Here is a 22,343-nt window from a genome sequence, read left to right as displayed (position 1 = left end):
TAAAATTTTACCGCAAAACTTTTTGAAATTACTTTTAGTTTAGGTTAAGTAAGGACAAAGCGAGTCCAATACATAATATGAGGTTTAATATTTTAAAACAAAAATGACTTACTGGACTTTTATCTATAGTAAATAAATCGTAATATTTTTATACCTATCATTTCGTTGTTTTATAAAAACAATTAAAATGAAGGATAGAGAGACCCAAAATGATATTAAAAATTCATATCATTGGTATTTCGACATTGTTAAAGAAATTATAACATATAATAAAAAGCTTTTTATGTTATGTTATGTTTTATTTTTTTTATGCTGTAATGTTTTTTTAAGTAATTAAGTACCTAATGAAGTCAGAAAATCTTTTATGTCTGGTTTTTAAACCATTAGTATTTTTTATTCAATCTCATATTTGTTCTGTAAAGGGAAGCTTTATAGACACTAAGAATCTAGATTGTTCAGGCACTTTTCGGTTCAAATATAAACCCACTAATAAGTAGGAGCGCTGACGATATACATTTAGCTATAATTAAAGATTAACTGAATGTCAAAAACACCTCTCATGTCCCCTCTTGTGAACTTTTGCCGTGTTTTTAAAACTTCTTTTTTCTTTTTGTAATGCAGTTTTATAATCATTCATTACTAGAAAATATGTAAAAAAAAAAGCCTTAATAGGTTTCCCTAAAAAGTGTTCAGTCAAGCATAGAAACCCACCTCTTTATTTTAAAATAAATTTAAAAAATGGGTAATTTTTCTTGTGTTGGTTCAAATTTTAGGACAGGTTAGACTATATCCTGTAGAATAATTAAATTTCACCAAAAAAGGCTTCCACGTCCTTCGTTTTGCTTTTATTATATAACAATATAGGTGGTTATAATGATGATAATAATTTGTGATTCTTAGACATGACTAAAAGTTATAGAATCTCCAAAATTTTATTTTAAATGCAATTAAGTACTTCATAGACAATTCTATAACTTGCTATAAATGTTAAATTGTTATTTTTTTTTGGTCTGATTCGGTGAGCTTCGCTCTTTTGTATGTTGTCATCCTTGTTAACATATCCATACTTCTAACAGCTAGAATACAAAGAAAGAGCACTTAAGATAATTATTAATCCAATATTTCTAATAAACCTCATATTAACACCAGAATAGGGATACTTATCCTTATATAATAATAGGATGTCTGTCTTTAGCTAAAGATCTCGCTAACCGTTGGACCGATATGGTTCTCTTTTCTAGGTGAAGTTCCTTTTATGTCCATGGAAGGTTTATTACTATTTTTGGGGATTAATGACAATTCAAAATTGGAGGGTATTGTTGGTTAAAGCTAGCAATATTTAAAATTTTCAACCAATGATTACAGAAGGGATAATTTTATTTATTTTAAATGGGTATGTATTTACTTTGTACATCAAATTATTGCCATTGTCTTATTCATTAAGATCCCTAGATAATTCAAACATTCCGAATAAAAAAAAACGTTTCCATCATATACTGTTTCTGTTTATTGTTCAAATGTTTTTTTCTGAAACTAAAAAAATCACCCAATACAAGTCCATGTCAATTATATTAGAAAAAAACATACAATATAAATGTGTTCGGGGAAAATAAAAAAAAATATAAATATGTAATATCTTTATAGTTGTATCAAAATGTTTTCATGTCATAAGGGATAAGATAAAGCATAATTAATTGATTTCCATCCCCATGATGATTTTAAAAATTGCCCTTTTAGTACATTAAAATTATAGGTTTAAAAGTTAGTAATCTACAAGTTTGGAATCAACCAATGGATTTTTTGTATAAACCAACGAATAAGGAAAGGTGGTTTTAAAACTTTGCGTGTCAGTGTAAATTACAGTCCAATGTCCCCTCCCTCCCTAATTTTAAGAATTTCTTGAAATGAAATTAATATTTTGAATCTAATAAGAAATCTAGAAAAAATACTTTATTGCTTGGTGTAAGAAAAGCAATATCTAATTTTTCCAAAAAAATTTAATCCAAAGAAAAACTTTTTAGATAATTGGAGATGTATACAAAATTATCGTCCTTTGTCTTATCCCTTAGGATGTAATCAGTGATCCATTGAAAATCTATTTATCTATTTAATCTAGTTTTAATCCATCTTTGTATCTATCTATTTGTAATGAATTATAAAGTTTGTATATATTATTCATATAAACTTAGATTCATACACAGCAATAAAGTAATAAGTATTATAACACAATGCTCAAAAAATTGAGGATTTTTTGAAGGGAAAGTAGTAAGGTTTTGTTTGTCTTTTAAGATTTACAGAACCTCTGAACAGATTGGATTCTATATATTTTTTTATGCAACTTTTTAACTTAAGGATTGGGATTTTTTTTTACGTCATTCCTCCCATTTATAATATACTAACGGTTTTGCCCATAGCTTTTAAGGGACTCGGAAATGGTAGTCATAGAAGAAAAATTGCAAAAACCATTCCTTGACTTGAAGCTCAGCAAACTGCTGGGGGTAAAGGTGCTAGTAGTTTAATAACTTTTTTAAATATCCAAAAAAAAAAAATTAACAAAACTTATTTGTTATGAGTTTAGGTATATTATTTAAAATTTTACATAATTCTATGGGCGTATGAGATCTTCTTAATAATTATACATCTAACTATTCCTCAACATGATTTGTATACTGATAAAGAGCAGGGACAATTTTTCTGTGTTTTTGTAACGAATGTCAAAAATGAATATTCTTTTTAATCTGCACTTCTTATAGATGTAATTAATTTGGACAGATTTTCTTTAATCACTAAATAACGGGGGGGGGGGTGCATACTATATAATATAAATGATACTGGTACCCTTCAATCTTAATTCGTTGGCTCAAACTAGCAATTTTTAAACTTTTTACCCATGAACCCGTGAAACATAAAGGCTAATTTTTGCTTCTTATCATTAGGAATGTGCATCAATTTATATTCGATTGTCTTATTCCTTTATGATTTAAATGTTTTACTGTAAGTATGTCTATATCAGTGATATTGATATTGTAATGTAGACTATTTCTTTGTCTACCAACTCAAACAGATTTAATTATGAACACAAAATTCACGGATTTTGGATGGGTAATAAGCACAAATATGACAGTTAGTAGCGCAGCAAGAGTTTTTAGCGATTTCCCTTGACATCAAATCCCTTTTATGCTTATTTTAGTTCAGGTTAGGTTAAGTAAAGGTTATTAGTACCCCAAAGGCTAGAAATACAATTTTTTGAACATTGAAAATAGGGGGGGGGGTTGAATAAAAATATCAAACCCTAGTCCCTATAGTCATTATATAACATATACAATAATATATAGATTTCTAAAGACTTTATAACTACAGTAAACCAATATAGAAGTAGTATACAATTCATCTTAAGGGATAAGACAAAGGAAGATATATTGTTGTTGAATATTGATATCATATCTTATTATTATTGTTGTTTAAAAGGTCAGACACCACTTGATTGGAACAAACCAATTATAGTTTAACAAAAGTACCAATAGTTTTTGAGCCAACGAATAAAATAAAGTTTATAAAAAATGGGTTTTAAAAGCTGTTCATCGATCTCAACCCAAAAATTGGGTATTAGTGTAAAATATCGTCCAGTGTCCCCTCCCTTCCTGAATTCTGATTTATTCCCTATATGTAATAGGAAATATTAGTTCTAAGGAACTGTCTATTGTTTTATTCATCATCAAACGTACAGTAAGATTAAAATAAATAACTAATGATTTATACAGTACATGATCGAATCGTCTGATTGATTAAAAAATTTATCGATATCATTTTTATAGCAACCAAATTTACATTATGTAAAAAAATGTTTATTGCTGTAAAACAAGTTAAATAGAGTTCAGTTACGAAATTGGTGGGTCTAAAAATATACTGAAAAATAGGATTTAAACGAAAAATGTTTATTTTGGATTTTACAAGGAAAAAAATATTTTATGTACACATTGAATAAAATGTTTTTGAACATTACAGTTATTTGTTGATATTTAATGTTAGTTAGACATTAGCAAAACATTCAATAAAAATCCACTATAAAAATAAATAAACAAAACTTTAAAAATTGTTTGTTTTAAATAATTAATGATCTTTAGGACAAAAATCATTTATAGATCAGTTTACATTTAATATTATGCTAAACAAAATTAATGTAGAAAAACTCATTGGTTGAAAAGTTTGGAAACTGTTTAAATTTACCAATAACAAAAGAAATTTTTGGAGACAACAAAAATTTTCAAATCCATATTATTTTCCGTTTTTAGGTATACAATAAAAATACACTGATCCCAAAATGTTATTTCTTGCTGCGTTACTTTTAAAGTCATGTGGTATATTGACCTTGTTCTGTTGTACAGGAAATGGGAAAAATATGAATGATATCATTAAAAGGACGCTCCTATATTTCTAGTCAGAGAGAGAGAGCGGTTTATGTACTGTTTATAACACAAGTCCCCAAAGTTTTAGAATGACGTTTTCTTTTTCGTTGGCTGGATAACATTGAGGACTTCAGTGAATTTTGATTGATTTATTAATTAAACGTATAAACCACTAATTTTAAGCTACAGAAGTGATAATTTTTGTGTATCATAATTTGGGATGTACATTAATTTATAGGTCATTGCCTTATCCCTGATCCCTGAATAATTTGTGTGTGTGTACTGAAAAATCTCGTAAACGGCTGAATCGATTATAAAATTTCAAAAAAAAAGTTTACACATATCTGTTGCAGAAAAAATCAAGTTTTAAATCAATAAACAATTCTATCATACTTGATAATTAAAGCTATCCGATACAGACGTACGACGCAAGGACGTACGGACCCTACCAAAGTTTCTTAAAGCTTCGCTTTTTTATAAAAGCAAACAGCATAGTGTCCTCTGAAATATTTATGCACATTGCACGGAGTAAAAGTAAAATAATAATAATAATTCAACCAAAAAAGCAAAAACTTTAACCATCAATCAAAAATGAATTCCAATTTTATTTTTTTATTTGTTATAAAAACTATTTTTGTGAACGTTAGTCATTCTTGGTCTAAGCATCAACAATTTTTTTAGTTTTCTATAATTAGGATCGGTATGTACGTCCGCCAGTCCGATCGTTTGGACACTCAACTTAATGAACCAACCAATCAAAATTCAATAAAAGTCCCCAAGGTTGTTAAGCCAAAAAAAATCAGAAAACGTTGTTCTGAGACTTTGGGGGCTAATGTAATAAAGAGGCCAATGTCTCCTCCCTCCCTGTATAGAGTGTATGATGTTCTACTTTTAAAGTAGACAATAGATGGATATATAGGTCCTTGTTTATTTTGAGGTCAATTTTGATTGTTCAAAAACAAACATTTACAACAACTTTTGCAAAGTTTAATTTAATACCTAACCTATTAAATTAGATATTTATGATTTTTGTATGTTTTAATCATTGATTGACATGAAAATCAGCTAAAATAATTTAGAGGCGCTTTATATATATATAAATTAAATTAGTAAAATGATAGGTTTCAAACTTTAAGGGAGGGTAAACACCGCTTTACCACCCTCTTGGACGTCTAAGCATAACTTATTGAAACTATATTTGTTATTAAAACACTTCATATTAGATATTTATTACAAAATTTCCCTGATTTTTAAATATTTCCATCCTTGTTATGTTTAAATGTTTACTGGGTGTAGTTGCAAAATGTTTTGGCTGACACAAATTAAACTTTAAGTTCCCAAGGTCTTATTATGATAGTAGAATAACAGCAGAGTTACAATCTAGCCCTTACTGTTAACATACTGTAATATATAAGTAGTGTATATCTAAAGAAACAGCCTTTATTAAGCCAACAAATATTGGAGTATTTGTACAAAAATTTATATTTTCACAATTTAGCAATTTTAAATTCAATTATTTTGCTTTGTTTATATCAACAAAATATCATGTTGATAATATTCCAGAAACAGCCACCTCTAGTTTCCCTTAAAGTACCTAGTCGAGCACAGAATTCCCCAGAACTTATCTTTAAGTAAATTGAAAATGAGAGATGAAGGGTAGGTTTTTCTTAATACTGTTAATTGTTACCAAAGTCCATGTTATGTTGGGTACTGGGTAGCCTTGCAGAAATCGGGCACTGCATGTATAGGCCCCGCAAGGTTCGGGCCCCCTACAAAAGTAAAACATAAAGAAAGAATAAAATAATCCCCACAGACAAAGCCCAAATTGTGTTAAAATTGTGTCAAACATTATCCATGTGACGTAACAAAAATGAGGGATTATCCATCTCTTTTTTAGGGGTTTTCTTTCCCACTTTTCCTCTCATCTTCCTCATTTTCTTACGTCACATGGATTATTTTTGACACAATTTTACCACAATTTTGGCTTTTTCATCCACACACTTTTCAAAGTTATTTCTTAAGAGGAGATCTGTGGTCGCTAAACAGTTTAAGGGAACGCACCTAACTATATTTTGTTGGTATGAATTACTGAGCTGATGTGTAAAAACTCTATAATATTGAGTTCCATACAAAATTAATTCTGAATTCATAATTTATTATGAAAACAGAGATTCTTAGAATAACCAAGGGATCAATTAATCACCAGTGGAATCATATATTTAAACATATTATTTTCAAAATCTCATAAATCTGATAATAAACAAGCCATACATAGTTAATATCTTGAACATACTTCGTCGTAGTTTCGTGCTTATAAATCGTAGTTTTGGAATAAGACCTCTTTTTAGATTTTGCAAAGTTTTGTTCAATAAAAATATTATTTGATTAATTTTATATTAGACATGGACATTAGAATTTGAGTGACCTGTGTTTGCCCTCTATGTGTGAATCAATCTATTATTAGTAGCGCAGCTACTCTATAATCAAACCTCTCTACTTTTATACAAATTTCTTTTTTTGCCGATTTTACTCTCAATTTTCTATCATCAGATATCATCAGGATTTTTATCCTGTAGAATTTAGGGAATTCTTAGCCTTAAATTGATGTTTAAAATATAAGAGATTTTAGATTTTCTCCTTTTCCTGTATTTCACTTTATTGTTCTATGATGATATACTTTTGCTACGCGCAACTAATATAAAACTAATGTACAAACTTATCCTTGTTATGAATATTGAACAATCCAGTCAAAGCCAATATGTATAATACAAAACGGTTTGTTAAAACAAGCCAAAAGTTTATCTAGGCTACTCTATAATTTGCCTATAAACATGTTCGTTTTTCCGTCTTTTTTTTCATTTGTTGCAATATGATAAGATATTTAAATCACAATTGATTATTCAGTCAAATTTTCTACATCAATAAAAGATGGAAAAAAGAGCTTGTAAGGTATTTTTTTATCTTAAGATTTCGATAACTACCGAACCAATTGGATTTTCAATTTTATGAAACCTTTACATAGGTCTAAAAAAACTGGTTTTAATCTTATGATTGTACATTTTAATATTCGTAGAAAGCTGGATATAATACGATGCTAGACATAGTTTTTTCGTATGGATGAGAACCGGTTCCTATCCACCGGATTTGAATGAATACGAGAAAATTTTTATATATAGTTGTTTTTATACACTACCCCTCAAAGTTTCCTAATTCGTTGGCTTAGCAACTTTGGGGACTTTTATAGAATTTTGATTAGTTGATTAATTTAGATTAGTGTCCAAACGTTTCAACCACTAATTGTAATCTACAAAAAGGGTTATCCCTTTAGATATCTGGATATATCACTATGTCCCTGCATATAAGCCCCCCCACTGTCTATTTTAATTACTTTCCTTTCTTTATATTATTAATTGTTTTTGATATGCAAATCTTTCATTATCAAATGGATGTTATATTCAATCATCACTAAGAAGGTTTGGAGGGGAGATTATTTTATTTTCTCGACTGTTATTAAAGGGTGTTGAAAAGAGATCAATCGCTCCTTTTTTTTTATTTAAACCCTACAGACTTAGTTAAATACTCAAGCTATGACAATAAGAAAGCAATATTGAATTAAAACCAGGATTCTAACACAATCCTGGTCAATTTGGTTAAGGTGTCAATAAAAAATACTAAATTTAACACCGCAAATGATTTCTCGTTCAATGCCCTATCTTTGTGGACGGTTTCATCCCATTACATGATTACTTACTTACGGATCTTATTGTTTACTAGGAATATATATAGAATATAGGGAATTGTAAAAAATGATCTACAGTTTTTTTAGATTTAATTTATCTTTTGATACTGTAGTGGATGCCTTAGAGACCAAAGACTTAAACTTTTTGTTTGAAACTAAAATGATTTTTAAAATACTGTTCGATTCTCATAGAGTCTTTACAATTTGTTTTTACATCATATTGATGATGATTTGTCAATTATAACCATTTTTCCACAAAAACTATTAGCTATTTAACATGTAACTGTAGCTTCGCCCATATCCCTAAAGGCCTTCCCCTTAGGAGAGTATTTTTTCGAAGAGAAGTGGTTGAAGTAATCCATTTTTAAATAGCCTTAAACCTATCCTAACGATTCTTTTAGATGCTACAGTTAGACTCTACACATCCTGTTAATTTTGTACGTAAAATTATATTTTTTAAGAATCTTTTCCTAACCCTATTTCCCTGTTTTTCCCCTAACCCACTTTCCCCCGTTGACCTTTGAGTACATATATAAATTAACAAGATTAATTGATATATCTTCCAAGGATGTAAATATCCACCAGTAGAAAATCAAATATATAATGTAAAGAAGGATTATTTTATAGTGCGACCAAGCTAAAAAACAATTGCCAAAAAAATTTTAAAAGTTCATCTATGATTCATAAGATTAAACATTATACAATTGTTTTGCAATTTTTTCAATACATAGTGTAAGTTATTAATTTTTATCATTTAATAAACTCATATTAAACCCTGTAATTACTGGCTAGGAAGGGTTAGTTTAATCCCATTATATAAAGTAGTAAACTTTTTTGTCTGTAGCGAAGGATCTCGCTAACCGCTGAACTGATATGGTTCTCCTTTTCATTGAATCTCCTTATATGTCATGCTATGGCTTTAGGCTGTTTCACTTTTATAAAAAAAAAGTCTGGGTATGGTTTTAGGCTATTTTTCTGCCCTCCCATATTCTATCGAATATAATGCCCCTAGATGCTAGGGGCGCAGCCGCAAATCTATTTATATAGCAAGAAGTAAACAGTGCTGTTTTTTTTATAATTTAAAGATAGTCAAAATCATATATTGCTTGATTCACTTCTACAAGAGATGCGATTGATAATGAAGATTTTTTTCTTTGAAATATATTTCGTTATGAAGCAGCAGCAGCAGTTGAGATAGCTTTATAACTGTTAAAAGTAAATCTGCAAATACGGTTATCTTCAATCGATATACACATCTCATAATGATAAACAATATTACCCCTTACTGTAGACATTGGTAGTTTGTACTTACCAATCAACATTAAATAAACGTTCCCAAAGTCTTTAGCCCACGAATGAAAGCTACATAAATAAATTTAGAATGCTAAATAAAATGTTAAGAAACAGTTTCTCCATTTTCCTATTATTACATACGTGAGTATTCTATTGCAGGGTGAGTTTTATAACGTTTTCTTATTCGTTGGGGACTTTTATTAAATTTGGTTCATTACGTTCAGTGTCCAACCCCTAATTGTCATCTACATAAGGAGTAATTTTGTATATCATCATTGTTGATGTACATCATTTTATCAGCCATTGTCTTATCCCCTTAGATCCCTGCGTAATATAATGTATCAATCTTGTCTGACCTTTATTATCCATTAACTACCAGAATCTCACTTTAGTCTCACTTTCCAATGCAGAGAGAGAGGACATTGGACTGTAAATTATATTGGTAATTTGGTACCCAAAGTTTTATATACACAATCTCTCCTTTGTTTGTTTGGTTCCTTTATTAACCTTTAAGTACCTTATTAAATCTTGATTAGTTGGCTCAAAACAAGCAGTATTCAAACTTTCCACCAATGGTTTTATTTTCAAGAATAGTTTCTTAGCGAAAAGCTACTCTATCTGTAGTTTTAAAATATATTTCCGTTATAAATTTTAACTAGATAAACAATAATAACGGCTTCGCTCCCAGAAGCCTCTAGGGGCAGTTAACTTCCCTGGACTTATAAGAATGTTCACTGCAAAGGAGAACCATAACGGTTCAGTGGTTAGCAAGATCTAAAAAAAACTTACTACTTAACATAATTGAATACTTACAAACTAAAGAAAAAGATATTTGTTAAGGCTTTAGAATAAATAATTTCTATTTATAACATATAAATGTTTATTGTTTGGACTTATGTTTATAAAAAAGTATAATTTATCTCAATATATATCGAGAAAAAAATGTATTGATACTTTCTTATATCAATAGATATAAATTATAATAAATAACCAATATTCTTAATATTCTTGTAGATTTTTTTATGTTTGTTTTGCGGATTTTTAATTATTTATTACCTTATTGATGATAAACAAAATTTCCCCTTCTGTGGAATTAAATTACAGGTTGAAAGGCTAAGACACTGTTAGATTTAACCAACCAATCAAAAATTTAAGCCTTTGAATGAGAAAACGTGTTTATAAAACTTTGGTTACCAGTATCAATCACAGACCCTCCCTGACAAAAGTGCATAAAGGAGGAATTACAAACAAAACATTTATTACGTATCATAGACAGATTTTTATTGTAATACTCGTGGAAAATGTATGTAATACGATGCTATGCATGATTTTTCAGTATGGCAAAGAACCGGTTCTAATCTAGCAGATATTAATCGGTTTGGAAGCCATACTGGAAAAAACATTTATATTGTTAAAAATTAAAACAAAAAGACAACCTAAATAAAACTGTTTAGATTAATTGAAGCGAACATTAAATCATTAATTAAGAACTATTTGCTTTTAATTATAGTATAAATTGTACGTTTTTTGTTGTAAACCAATTTATTTATAATTGTCATGTTAAATATTTTTGATAAAACTTTAATATAAGCCACGTTATTAACAAACCAAATCTTAAGACAATGGACGATTAATTGATATAAACTTTACTTATTATATAAGAAAATTCTGTAGATAAAATTAATGGTTGAAAAGATAGAACACTTTGTAATTTTTTTTGAATACATGTTTTTCTAGCAATGAACATATACACCCTTCTTAATACATTTAATGTTTGGGGCCAATTACAGTATTTATTGTCTTTTTACTATTGTAGTTATCTAGTTAAAAGAAAGCTGAAAATCATAGACCAAGGACCAGGGATCTTAAGGGATAAGACAATGGGCGATAAATTGATTATGTACCCATTTTGTAGATGAAAATTATTGGTTGAAAAGTTTTAACACTGCAAATTTTAACCAACTAATAAAGATTTGATAAAAATACTCGAATAAAGGAGTAGGATTTTAAAACTACAGGTACCATTGAAATTTACAGTCAACTGTCTCCTCCCTCCATACTTGAAGCAATGCATTGGGTTAATGGTTATAAGTAGTCAGGCTACTCTGTAATCTAATTGTTCGGTAGGACAAAAGTATGATTTATTGAGTTTCATTTATTAGAATAAACAAAATTGTAATATAAAGTTTTGAAAGCTATTGATCCATCTCAACCCAAGACTACTTTATCAAACTAACATCTTTGTACAGGCCATAATATAATATATATATATTTATTTTCAACTTAAAATTGTACCCACAAAAGCCATGTTTAAAGTTAAATTAGGTTAAGTTAGCTGAGGTCAGCTAAGGATAGCCCAATGCCGTGGTTTGACTACCCTAGTAAAGATACAGGGTCTTTGGGCTTAGGTTCAGTATGGTGGCTTATTTCTACTGGAAACATAAAATATGATCACCTTATTTGAATAGACTCGATCTAGGGCTTTCAGAAAATACTAAGAATTAAGAAAATCCGTTCATAAACAAGAAAATCATCTATATGTTACTATAATTGATCTGTACTCATCCTACTATAATAGATGAACGAACATACTTAAATTATTTTGTAGCTTCAATACTGTGGAGATTGTTTAGTTATTACTATATTAGCTTTTTATTAACTTAAATTAAATTAAATGGATCTATTAATTATGTTTTCAATTTTTAATTATACCATTCAAAATCAAAATTAAATTTTATTTTATTTCTATAGAAAAACACTCTTATATGTAATAGAATAATAAAATTGGATTTGGATTTCTATATAACTTTTTTATCTCATAATTGATTACATTGAGATAAAATATTAGGAAAAATTTTATCATAATGTAAATACGTAAATGGTCAAATAATTTTAATTTCATTTTGGTTAGCTAAAATAAAAAATAACGAATGATACTTTTTGTATTCATAACTAAATCTAAAATTTTCATTCATTTTTATGAATTTAGATTTTTGAAATATTTTTATAAAAAAATTATATACATAAAAAATTTACTTTAAAAGGTTTTAATGGAAATTAGTGTTCAAAAGTATATAGCAATTCAAAAGACATAAAATTCTATAAAATCATAAAAACCAGTCGTCCGAAGTGCCATCTTAAAATTTCACTTTCACCCAAATTTTAAAATTTTAACTGTATGATACTCTCTGTGAACAGTATGATGATTTCTAACCAACTGGCACAGTGAGAAGAATTTTGTGCTCACCACACACACACACACACACACACACACACGCACACACACCACACACCCACACACACAGTGTCCGATGGGAGCAAAGGCCCTACAGAGTAAAGGGAGGTGGGTTAAAGCTCTCTCCCCCTAAAAAGAGAGGTGGGAAAGCAAACAGTATACAAAAAGAGAAGTGGGAAGGGACCCTAAAAAAAGAGAAAGGGGTATAGAAGCTGCAATTAAAAGGAGAAAAAGTGTCATGGGGTAAAAGTACAGCTCTAAAAAGAGAAGGTATGAGAGAGGAAAAGGTGAAAAGGGACCTCTTACAGAATGGGAGTGGGGTAAGGTCCAGAATAAGATAAAGGAAGTGGGTAAAGGTCCAGCCAAAAAGAAAAGGGATGTGGGTAAAGGAAAAGAGAGAGGGGGAAGAGGGTTTTGCGGATTGGAGCATCCCTACCATTATACGAAACTCTTCAAATTAATTCAAAAAGGTTTTAAAAGCAAAGATTTTCTACTATTAGGGTCGTTAAGTTTTCCTCTTATCGTTGATTTAGGCATGTTAGAATAGCACTTTAAACTTCAAACTTGGCAAGATAATTGGAAAGCGTAGCAGCTCTATATTTATTACCAGAAAATAACTGAGTTCCTTAAAAAAAAATTAATTTTTATAATATTAATTTTTGATTCCTAGGACGATTACACATGATGTTATTTATGAGCTAAGCTGCTATATAATTGAGTCTATAATATGCGTTTCTACTCTATATTAGTAGATCTTCGGTTTTTTTTAATTTACTTTTATGGATTTTATCATCCTCTATGAACCCTCAGTAAAATATTTTTTGTGTATTTAATGTCAGTTTGAACTTACCATAGCATTTGATATTTTTTATTTTCTTTCGTTACCTATTTATTTGAATCAAATTAAATAACTGGTATATCCTTATACTAAAGTAACAGGATGTTTGTCTGTGTATCTGTGTGTCTGTACCGTAGGATCTCGCTAACCGCTGAACCGATCGGGTTCTCCTTAACAGGGTAGATTCTCAGGGTAGGTCCCAGGAAGGTTTATAACTATTTTGGGGGAGGGTACCACCACCCTCCCAAGAGAAATCACAATAAAATCGAAAAAAATTGAAACATTCTCCCCGCATAGTGTCGCTATCCTAGTGGCGCTGCGTAGAGACATGAATTTAACCGCTGATTGACCATAGACAAATTATTTCTCAAATCAGATATTTAAAATAATAAAAAAAATGCCACTAGAGACCTCTAGGGGCGTAGCCGCTAGTCCTATTATATAAAGTATTAAGACTGTAGTTCTGTCCTTTAAGATCTTGATAACTGCTTAATCGATTGAGTTAAGGCTTAGGATGGTTTCAAGCTATTTGTTAATCTCCCAGGGAAATAGAAAAAAACCTAAACGTATATCTTTTAATAGTTAACATGTTAACCCTATTCTTAAGTGGCTACTAAACATCTTTATTACAGAGGGAATGGGGAAGGGGCTTTATAAATGATTTGCGACTTTTGAATAGTAAATGGGGATTTATATTACCTCATCTCTCCCAGATTATAATATTGATTTTAACTAATCATAAAATGCTAATAAAAATATGTAGCTATCTTAATTCTCCAGAAGATGTGTGTACCTCTCATACCCCCCCACCCCCCCCCCCCCCCCCTAGAAATTTCCCTTTCAGTGACCAAGCCTGCATCCGTCCAACATCGGCTTCAAGTAAAACCCTTGATTCACCTCTGCTTGCGGTGTTCATATAAATCCTCTAAAAATGTAAAAAAGAAAATTGCACGAATGATAATTGGCTCATTTAGGGTCCGAATTTGTACGTTTGGTTCTTCTAGACTTTTTAAAAAATGTTTATTTCTTAAAATTTACCAAATAAACTTGTTTACAGAATCATAAAGTATTTAACTAAAAATGTAATTCATATTGTTTTTAAATCGATAAAAAGCACAGTGCAACTATTCAGTTTATTGAACTAGCGGTTACGCCCCTATTATCTAGAGGCCTTGTATTGGAAAGAATAGCCTAAACCCATCCAATGACTGAAATATAAAAAGACTAACGAAATTCCTGGACCCATTTTGAAGCTTCACTAAATTAGTTAAGTATAACAAAAAAAAGCCTTACTACTTCATATTATAGAAGTTTACGTAATTTGCGACCATTAAAATTAGAAAACAAGAATGACAAATTAGCGAAGATAAACAAATCAGACGGAATAATGAGAATAACAGTGGTTTTAATTAGGGTCGGGCCGGATACTTTTTTGGCCGGATACCGGATATCTGGCCAACGTTCGATATCCGGCACATTACAGGATATCCGGCCGAATAACCGGATATCTGTAATAAGAAATCAGTCGAATATCCGGTATCCGGCCAAAAAAGTATCCGGCCCGACCCTAATTAAAACCACTGTTATTCTCATTATTCCGTCTGATTTGTTTATCTTCGCTAATTTGTCATTCTTGTTTTTGTAATTTTAATGGTCGCAAATTACGTAAACTTCTATAATATGAAGTAGTAAGGCTTTTTTTGTTATACTTAACTAATTTAGTGAAGCTTCAAAATGGGTCCAGGAATTTCGTTAGTCTTTTTATATTTCAGTCTTTGGATGGGTTTAGGTTATTCTTTCCAATACAAGGCCTCTAGATAATAGGGGCGAACCGCTAGTTCAATAAACTGAATAGTTGCACTGTGCTTTTTATCAAATTCAAAACAATATGAATTACATTTTAAAATACTTTATCATCTTGTAAAAATATTTTTTTTGGTAAATTTTTGAAAATGGCCGGATATCCGCCCAACCCTAGTTTTAATGTGAAAAAAACTAAGACTTGAATCGCTTCTTACGTGGTTCCCAATCTTTTAAAAAATGCTTATAGAGTAACTAAATTATCCTTAGAATAAAATAACAAGATGTGTGTTTGTATGTCTGCTAACCGCCGGACCGATTGGGTTCTCCTTATCAGGGTAGCTTCTCATAGGTCCCAGGAAGGTTTATAGTTTAACTATTTTCGGGGAGGGTATTAACACCCTTCCAAGAGAAATCGCCCCTAGAAAAAATACAACCCCCCCAAAAAAAATTAATTTTTTTAACTAAAATTAAAAATACTTTTTCTTTTAAAATCTAAAATAATTGATTGAGTGATCAAATTCGACTCACTCCTCCTCAAGCGCCCTAGAGACCTCTAGGGGCGTAGCCGCTAGTATCTGTAAAAAGAGCAAATGACAAAGGGTAAAATCGATATGATGATTCTAGAAGGATCAATTTAACAAAAAAAGGTAATTTTTTACGGACGGACGGACCGACCGTTATTTTCAAAAAGCTTCACTTTCAAAACACTAAACATATTTATTGCAAATTAGCAATTTTTGGTATTTTCATTTTGACGTCATTTTTCTCTTTTTAGTTACATTAGGCTTTAGATGAGAGAGGAAGAGAAAGAGATAGACATAAAAAAGAAAGAGAGAGAGAGAGAGAGAGTTATATACTATGACATCCTTATTTGAAAAGAAACAAGGATGACAGCATCTATAAAAGCAAAGCTCTGAAATGGTAGGACAAACAAACATTAACACTTGAAGAGCGTCAGAACTGAATATGCAGTATAAAAATGTATAAGTTGAAACAAAATTGTACCTTGTTGTAATAAGAATCAGTATTCCAAAAATCAGATACTAGGATAAAAACCTGTTTAAAAACCAACATGTTTCAAATAGAGGTACGTCTATTATAGTAACGATTATAGAGTTGCTACGCTTTCTAAATCGTACCAAACTATTATAGGAATCAACATGCAAAGTTTGAAATCGATAGGACAATTCTAACATGCCTAAATTTACGAAAAGAGCTAACCGTTACGGACGGGTGGACAGACCTACCCCAATTATAGAAAAGCTTCACTTTTAAAAAGGGAAAGAGAAAGAGAAAAAAGGTATGTTTCTGATTATCTTTAGACATAGGTAGAGATTTTAGATTAATACTTATACAGAGATTAATAAAGCAAACGATGTACTTCAATAACGCCTGCTTTCGCTGTAAGATGCTGTATTTTTTTAGGGAGGGAGGGGACATTGGGCTGTTTATTAGACAAGTTCCCAAAGTCTTATAATAACCTTTTCTTATTCTAACAACCTTGGAGACTTTTATCGAATTTTGATAATTGGTTTGAATGGCATTGGTACTGTACATCAATTTATTGGTCATTATCTTATTCCTTCAGATCCCAGGTAATTTTCATTATTACCAACTAAACTCCATTGTTAAGAATGCTATGACTTGATGAGCAAGCTGTCTCACTCTCATGAGAGGTTTGGTAACTTCTCATCCTTGTAGACTTCAGTACGGAATGTGTTCCATATTTGATGAACGATGGACTCATTTTGTTCAGATTATTCTTTGTACATATGTATCTTTCAATTTTTGCAAATAATTTTAATCAGGTTATTTATCAAAATGTACAACAAAGATTCTTCATACTTTAAATTTTATTAGAAATATTAAAGGCAGTATTTTTTGGTATATTATTATTTACATTATAATTGTACTGTGCATCTGCTATAGTAAACGGCGAATAGAAATAGCTGCTAATTATTTAAGCAGCCGAAAACTAATCCATGTTAATAAGTAAATAATTCTAAATCGCAACTTACACACCGAAAAGGGTTATAGTGTGGTATTCGGCAACCGTGAGCCATGTTCAATGGCAACCCTGACCTTGGTTCGGAGAAGGGCCGAGGGCCCTCCCCCGAGTACTGGGGAAGGGGTCAGCCTGACCCCTCCCTATGCTTTAAAATTAATGATAGATTTTGACAGCCTTATTATGGTTAAGCTGTATTGTTTGGTTCCCCCACCCTTTCCAGGGATGGGGGATCATTATTGCCCAATCTGATTATTGTATATGTATTTATATTGATTCTGCTTTAGGATTATTTATTCCAATCTGTGTATTTATTATTTGTTGTATATAGCTTTAGTAAACCTTAGACCCTGAATAAAGTAACACCTGAATAGACTCTGTTTATTATTTAGTGGTTGCTAGAGAAGCGTAGCTTCTCTATAATATATGTGTCCACGTCTGTTCGCACTGCCGTAGTCATTTGAACTTGGGTGTCTGCCATTTAACCAAGGCGGATACCACAACTTTTGGTGACAGCTGTGTGAGATTACGGCAAACCACAAGTGTAGAGCAGACGCGCAGCTGAGGCTAATGTACTCCCAGCAGTGAAACTGGCAAAACTGACACAAGCAACCTGAATTACCCACCCTGGATAGCAAGGTCTAACTCTGTATCCGGCAGTTGTGGAAGCGAAACCTAGCAAAAGACCACGGAGAGTGGCGGAACCAGAGCTGCGGAGAGCAGCGAAATCGGACGAGAGACTGCGGAGAGCAGCGAAACTTGACGGAGAACCGCAAAGAGCGCCGAAATCTAACGGAGGATTGAGCGCTCAAGGGCTGAAACAGGCCTGCAGACAGGCTGAAACAGGCCAAATAATTGCAAACGGCTAAAAATAGGCCAACATTTACTGCAAAAGATAGCAGGATCCGAACCCACGGCGCTGCAGGATGGGACATTCCCTGCCGCCACCACCCGGATTCGGACCCACGGCGCTGCAGGACGGGACATTCCCTGCCGCCGACTGGCTGAAACAAGCAAAATAGCTGCGAGCTGTGAGCGAAAATACGAGTGTAGTGTACCAAGCAGAAGAAAAACTACGTTAACTCCAAGTATCCTGAGAGGCTACAGCGCAGCCACCCATTGAGAAAAACAGATATTATATCAGATTTTATGGATTACCACCCTAGTGTGAAAGCTGAACAATAGATTTATGGGCAGGGCTTGGTAAACAAATTTGTTGTGTATTGTGATAAAGCCAAAAATAGAACCTAGATGTAAGATAACAATGCATTGGTAAACAATCTGACCCCCAAACCTGCAGCACAACAAATACACCCCTTATCCCAACGGAAGGGGAGGGGCCCACCATAAATTGAAGCAAATACAATTGAGGTGACATAAGAATAAGCCAAGGATTAAGGGAGAAGCCCAATTACCTCACCACCCAGTCACCTCAAACCTGCGGCACCCCCCTCCCCATCTGGGGAAGGACGGCTTTACCCCGTCCCCTCACGCGCTCCCCCTTCTCCCCACACTTGGATAAGTCCGTCTACCGTGCGGAGATAGCGACCGGGAGAACGGAGCGCATTCCACGGGTTGCGCAGCGGAGCTCGGGACGCAACGAAAATTCGACGGAGAAAGGAGATAAAGCAGACCAATGAGAGAGCAGATTGAGGGATAGATGCGCGTTTTACCTGTGTGCGCACTCTGACGGCGCGTAGGCGCGTTGCAAGAAAAGGGGATATCACGCACACACACACACACAGGAGAGGAGCTACTCTATAACATACAACAGAGATATTTTTAGAAAAAAAAAAAGACTTGCAAGCTCCTCCCTCCTATCTACAGTGTGATAAGGAAAACCAAATCAGTTCCTGACAGCAGTTCAGACCCTCAACAACTCTCTACACCTACCAGCCTACCTTAAAGCTTAGAAGCTAGTGACAAGTACCCCAGTGTACACCTATTTTAGATCTTTGTAGTTCAAACTACCAACCAAGTGATAAACGGTATTGGCTGCTAGGATAGAAACCATAAGTGTAAACCGCCTATAGTATTGACTTAAAACTTAGTGTCCCGCCGCTGAACCTTTGACTCGATGGAGCAGCCACAAGCGCAAGGAGGCGACCAGCTCCAAGGATGGCTCCAGGACGATCCCCAGCCGGCTCCAGCCGAGTACCGCAAGCTGATGTTGAGTAACCTGCCGGAGTACCGAGGACCGCCCAAGCAGTCCTGGAACTCCCACATCCGGAGGCTGGAAATGTCATGGGCGGCTTACCGCGTACCCCCCCATGACACACTGAACCGCCGCAACGCCCTTTTACTATCCCTGGCGGGGCAAGCGGCGGAGATGGCCTCTCATCTGTTTGGAGAGGCAGGCCAAGCCTTGACCTACGAACAAGTCAAGGCCGAGTGTGAAATGTTATTTCGTCCAGCCTATGAGTCCCAGACCCTGAAGCAAGCCTTCAGGGACTACAGGCAACACTCGACGGAGCCCATACAAGCCTACATATCCACCAAGTGTGCGCTGTACAGGGAGGCCTACAGCCACGAAGACCTGGAGTTACTCATCAATGAACTTAACCGCGGCATCCGCAATGCCAATGTGAAACGCGTGATGATGGGACATGAGATCGCCTCGGTACCTGAGTACACGAGGCGAGCCATGTTCACCGTGACCATGATCACCAAGCAGCTGAAGGAGGGTGTGTGCCTAGTGGACGCCACCGACGGGCTCACGGGATCGGCCAGCGTCCAGTTGCCCCAGTACGATGAGTCGGAGCCAATGGAGATTGGCGCCTTGGCTCCGGGTCTCCACCAGATGGGGAAGGTTGCACCAGACGACGCCTCCAAGATTCCAGGCCGCTGCTTCCGCTGCCATGGGAAGGGCCACCGAATCAGAGATTGTCCTACGCCTATGGAGGTCAGCCTAGAAGAGCGACGCACCCAGCCACGCCGTGACCGTCCTGCCAAATGTGAACGTTGCCATTACGCAGGCCATACGGCAGCCGAGTGCAAGGCTGACTGGGACCAGGTAGCCGGCAGGAGACGTGTAGCTGGCAAGGGCGCTCACTCAGGGAAGCCCAGCCAGGTAGCCAACATGGAAGGGAGCGCGCCCCCAGCAACACTCCAGCAAGCAGCCGCCCCCAGCGCTGTGGGCCACTCAGAAGGAATGCCGCAGTTTGGGACTATCCCAGCCAGGATCAACGTGCTGGGAGGAGCGGCTGAACCCAACCGGGTTGGCCTGGGCTTCAGCCTCAACCACTTGGGACCGGAGTTCGTGCAGCCAACCAACATTGCGGAGCCAGAAGTCCTGCGGCCTCTACCATTCAGCCTCAACATGATGGGGCCTGCCAGATTGAGTCCCCCAAAGGAGGAGGTAGCCCCTGTCACCCCCAGCAAGAGCGGAAGGGCGCTACCCAGCGCCACCGAGACGATGTACGGGGAGGCCCTGGCGGCCGCCGAGCGGGAGAGGCGAGAGGCGCTAGCCAGCGAGTCTGAGTCAATGTATGGGGCGCCATCCGGCGTTGCCACCTGGGAAGACTGGGGGGTGCTATCCAGCGCCCCCACACTGGTGCCTGGGGCGACAACCGTCGCCGCCACCGAGAGACCTGGACCCCGGAACGAGCCTGCAGCCCCAGAGGGAGGGGTGACATCCGTCACCCCCAGTCAGCCAGCGCCCCCAGCCAGCAGGGAGAGTCCAGCTATCCATCATCCAGAGCCCTCAGCCAGCAGGGAGAGTCCAGCTGTCCCTCATCTAGAGCCCCCAGCCAGCAGAGAGAGTCCAGCTGTCTACCACCCTCAACTGAGCCAGGATAAGTTAAAATTGACAAATGCATTGTATCCAAAATATTGTAACCCTCCAGCCTTGCCTGTGCCTCCCGCACCAGAGGCTGGGGAGATTGAGATTTGGGGTTATCAGGACTTGCCTGTGCCACATTCAACTGAGTTCCTAGGGCAGGGGAGGGATGTAATACAGGGCGAGCCTGTGCCACACGCACTACAGCCCCATGCCACTGGGCATGCCATGGACGAGGGAAGGGCCACCTTGGGGCTAGGGGAGCCGACGCCCAGACAGGCGCCAGTCGCCTGTCAGTCCGTCATTGGGGAGGGTATCGGGACGCCCCGGGCGTCTAAAGATAACACTCAATGGAAATTTATATCTAGCCAGGAGCAGTCCAGCAGTGTCCAGCCCCAGGAAGCAGTTGTGGCCAGAGCCGAGAATCCCCAGATGCGCGCGCGAGGACGGTGGCTGTCTGGCAGATTCTCCCATTGGTGGATGGTTCTGTGGGGCCTATTGCTAGCAGCTGTGTGGCCTACAACTAGCTATGTCTTAGTAGGGTGGGACTGTGCCAACCCCACCCATGTCACTGCCTTCAACAAAGAGCAGATGTGTAGCAAGGAGCCACTACACCAGGAGGTGCCCTTGGGCCATGAGGTACATGTCCTGCAGCAAGTTAAGGTTCGGGAGACCACGGGATATAGCTGTCAACTCACAGTGTCCCAGTGGACATTTAGGTGTGGAGTCTGGGGCCACCTGAAGGTGACCTCGGTCCCCACCCTCATGCGGCCAACCAAGATTGACCCAGAAACGTGCCGGGACCTGGCCCGGAGCCGAGTCTACACCCTGCCAGGCAAGACCAAGCCATTGACGTTCCAGCTGAACCACCCCCTGTTCTTTACCCTTGATATGGTAGGCGAATTGGTCAACAGCCCCGAGGGGGTGGGTTGTGAAGGAGAGGACGTCCATTTTGAAGGCCAGCTGTACCGAAATGAGTTAGTGCTCCAGGAGCGATGGCTGCTGGTCAAGGAAGAGACCTACGTAGTTGAGAACGGACGGGTGGAGTCCCAGTCCGACCACCTGGCCCTAGAGTGTCCCCAGTCCGAGCTGTCCTGTGTCACTGGAAAGGCCACATATGTGTGGGACCACCTGGGGAGAGATTGCCCCTTGAGGCTGATCCGCAGCCTCCAGCCCAGCCTGGTGATGGATGCGTTCCTGGTTGACCATCAGGCACAATTCTTTATCAACATGACTACCCCCACCT

The 22,343-nt window shown here is 35.7% G+C and overlaps 1 protein-coding gene across 4 annotated transcripts in view; it reads left to right on the top strand.

Moving 5' to 3' along the window:
• Window positions 1-9,243: 9,243 nt before the first annotated feature.
• Window positions 9,244-22,343, top strand: part of LOC145318738 (uncharacterized) — a 372,001-nt gene continuing 358,901 nt past the window's right edge. For all 4 annotated transcript variants that reach the window (XR_013879491.1, XR_013879490.1, XR_013879492.1 and 1 more), the window contains exon 1: window positions 9,244-9,272. The gene's annotated coding sequence lies outside the window, so the exon portion shown is untranslated. The remainder of the gene's footprint in view (window positions 9,273-22,343) is intronic.

This window comes from Acartia tonsa, chromosome 5, assembly GCF_053477335.1.
Source record: "Acartia tonsa isolate MP-2025a chromosome 5, ASM5347733v1, whole genome shotgun sequence".
Lineage (NCBI taxonomy): Eukaryota > Metazoa > Arthropoda > Copepoda > Calanoida > Acartiidae > Acartia > Acartia tonsa.
Note: the sequence above shows the minus strand (reverse complement) of the source record. Positions and strands in the feature narration are given on the sequence as shown.